We start from the raw sequence: 3,968 nt of genomic DNA, 5'->3' as shown, positions 1-3,968 counted from the left end.
TTGAGATTTGGTTGTGAGGCAGTTAAAGCAAAAGCTTAATTGACTATAGTGTTGAAAGGTGGAGTCTTTGGGAGGAGACTAGGATTAAGGTCATGAGGGTGGAGTTCTCATTATTGACTTCTGGTGGGTTTATAAGGGGAGGAAGTTAGAGAGAGACACAGGAACACACACAAGTTGTCATGCCCTCTGCTATTCTGTAACAAAGACAGCAAAAGACTCCACCAGTCAGGCCCCTGGACTATGAATCTCCAAACTGTGAGCTGAATAAATCTCTAATTTTTTAAAGAATTATTTTATTTAATTTTATTATTATTATTACTTTTTAATTTGACCAGAGAGGAATAGAGTGAGAGAGAGAAAGAGGGAAAATGATAAAGCAAGTCCTGCCAGGTCCAGGACTCGAACCTCAGTCAGCCATATGGGAGTCCAGCACCCTTAACCACCACACCATGGGCAGGTCCTAAATATTTTTAAAAAACCCCTAGTTTCAGGTTTTTTTGTTAGCCACAGAACAAGTTTGAACAATGTTGAAAGAATACCCACATGCACACACAAACACAAGACACAAACTTAAAAAAGCATTACCACAAAGCAGTAGTATTAATGGAGATCTGAATATGTATTTATTGTGAAATCATGAACTACATATATACAAGCAAAGTGATACCTACCTCTTTATTTAAAATTTTTTTAAGTAATTATTTTATTTAACTTTATTTATTTATTTATTTTAATTTGACCAGAGAGTGACAGAGTGAGAGAGAGAGGGTACATGAGAAAGCAAGCCACCAGGTCCAGAACTCGGACCATGGTCAGCCATGTGGAAGTCCACTACCCTTAACCACCACACCACCTGCCAGCCCCAATATCTACCTCTTTAAATGTTTTGATCTCCAGAAATAATATTGCACTGTAAGTGAATTATTTCTAGTTCTTTTACTTTTATTCTGCCTTTTCCTGAATCCCTTGCATCCATCACTATTGATCTTTCTGTAAGAACGAAATGGTGGTCTGGGAACCAGCGGTTAGCGTAATGGCTATGTCGCTGGACTCCCACATAGTCGACCGCGGTTCGTGTCCCGGACCCGGTGGCTTAAAAATCACGCCAGGCACGTGTGCGTGCGTGCCCAAGATCCCAAGAGGAGAATGGAGGAGAAGGGATTGTGGCGTGACCATCCCCCCTGGGAGGTGATTTCTCGCTTTCTGTTTCTATGTCTCTCTCTGTCTGTCTGGCGAGCGCACGTGCCCTACAGTGAAAATCTCTCCAAAAAAAAGAACGAAATGGTGGGGAGCAGAGTTTGAGCAAAAACAAATGTTACGATGGGATATGTATCATCTTAGTTCATTCAAGCTGCAAAATACCTTAGACTGGGTAATTTATAAACAACAACATTTTATGGTTCATATTGCTGGAGACTTGGGGAGTCTAAGATCAAGGTGCCAGTAGTTTAGATGTCTCATGGGGCCCTTTCCTTATACATGATACCTTCTATATGACCAAACAATTGCAATAGAGCAAGAGAACCAACAAGCTCCCTCAGGTCTCTTTATAAGATCACTAATACTGTACGTGAGGACAGTACCCTCATGACCTAATCACCTCCTAAAGGCCCCAACTTCTAACACCACCACCTTGGTGATTAGCTTCCAAGATGTGAATTTTGGAGGGATATAAATGTTCAGACCATAGGCTCATGTCTTTACTAGATTGTGTTTTATTACAATTTGTAAGTACAGATAATCTTGTGACAAATTTCCAGAAATATATCCACTAATACTTTTTTGTTGTTGTTGCTATAATTTCTGGCTTATATATAATCATTGTACATCTTTATGGGGTACAGTATGGTTTTTCAAAACATTCTGATGTTGTTTTACTCAGAAACATGAAATATAAGATGGGTTTTGGAGAGTTCATGGCAAATGCATGCTATGAAAAAACTGTGCATGGATTTAAAACATTCTTTATATCAAAATAAACTCACACTTTAATTCCACTTTTCCATAAACTTTTTGAAGCTCCTTTCTGATGTTACCTAGATATTTTAGTACATCTGACAAGAATAAAGCAAAGAACACAGTTTAATTGTACCAAGAAGGATCTTATTTAGTTTCATCAAAGCATGAGAGGGTAAGAAGTTCAATCATATCACAAAATGGCTTAGAGATGTCCCTTTGATGTACCCACAAGCTTGTGGGGAGAGGATTAGTTGATAATTAAATGTAGACTTGACTTTCTATGAAAAGCCCATAGGGATATACTTAGTTCGTATTTTACTACCCTTATTTGACAGAAGTAGCCTGTTCTAGAGATCATCCACATTTCATTCCATCACTCGACTCTTCTTTATAGCTTAGGAAATAATATTCATTATGACTGCTCAGCAGGTGTAACTGGGCACACCTTAGTCTGTTACTGATCTCAATGTATTCTGGTCCCTCAAGATTTTCTGTTTTCTATAATGGCTGAAACTCTTGAGCAAGCTGCTCATGCCTACAGAAATAGACCATGGCACTGTTTGATATACAAGTCTGTCAATAAAAAGTTGGATTAGGATTCCTGATGGGGACCAAATGCATTTTAAGAGTAAGTTTTATAACCAAAAGATCCCTCCACCTCTCCCCTACTCCTCTGCAAACAAAAATGAAAAGAGAGAGAGAGAGAGAGAGAAAATGTTTTTCCTGGGTAGAGACTTATGCTTCTTTTCACTTGACCCTTGTTTTCTATTCTTGTAATTTCACTTGTCCTTAACTTATAGTTGAGTCCATTTTTGAATCCATCATGTTCTCAGGTCCTCCTCTAATTTTCTATTTTCTGTGGAAGTGAGGGTGGCATAATTACTTGAATATTAATAGGAGGTATCATTTATTTTGTTCCAACTAGGATCTAGGTACTAAACAGGGGGCTTATAGTCATCCTTCCTAATCTATACACCAGCCCTGCAAGGCTAGTATCACTATCCTAATTTTATGGATGAGGAAACCAAAACTCAGAATGGTACATGACTTGCCTAAGGTCATAAAGCTGGTAGATCATAGACTCAGCTTCAGACTCAGGTCTATCAAGGTCCACAGGCAGCATCAGCTCTTTCACTGTGCACTAGCATGCTTCCTCTAGCAGTTATGTGAGAGTATCAGCTGTAGAAAGCAATCAGGCATTCATCAGAGCAGCAAGTTTGTTTGAAAATTGTAGAAAAAGCCATATCAGCATTGTGCCTTCATCCTCCCACCTCCTTCCATTTCTGTCAACCTCCAGGGTTCAAACACATGAAAACAGGGAGAGGAGGGAGAAGGATATATGTGGAGTGGAATAACTGACAAAGGTATGGCTGTTTTTCTATCTTTTCATATATTTTTATACACTGATTTAATGCATGTATGTGTGTAGTTTCTATCTTAACATGCTAGAATTAACTACAATTTCCCCTTCTGTTGTGCTATCCCAACTCTATTTAAATTTCCAATTTGATTTATGTAAATTACATCAAATGTTATTTATGTTGAAATAGAAGAATCAGAAAATTCTAACTAAACCAGGCTTGTTTCTGTGATTTTCTTTTTTCTCATTCCAAGGAGAAAGCCAAGATTTTGGCAATTAGTCGTTAGCAGAGTTGGAAGCAGATGCTATTTCAAGAAGAACTGTCTTTATATTGTGGAAAATCCAGGCCTACTGAGGGAATTATGCTAGGGTGTTGAGAGTAGAAGGGGAGAAGCCTTAGTGTCTTTGAAAAACAATATGCAATAGCCAAGGTGAAAAGATGCTCAAGTCTGGGAAAGGAACAACAGATCACTACAGGGAACTGGATTGTAGCCTGCTCCCTTTCGTGTCCCTGGAAGGTCTTCGGCTTATGGGGCATGTCTTCATGGTGGGCGCATTGAGTCCTACCCTGTTTCTCAGGATTCTCAACTCTTATGACGAGTCCCATGAACACAGTGCCACAGCATCACAGAAATACTGGACTTGAGCA

Source organism: Tupaia chinensis, unplaced genomic scaffold (genome assembly GCF_000334495.1).
Source record: "Tupaia chinensis unplaced genomic scaffold, TupChi_1.0 Scaffold143728_1, whole genome shotgun sequence".
Lineage (NCBI taxonomy): Eukaryota > Metazoa > Chordata > Mammalia > Scandentia > Tupaiidae > Tupaia > Tupaia belangeri.
Note: the sequence above shows the minus strand (reverse complement) of the source record.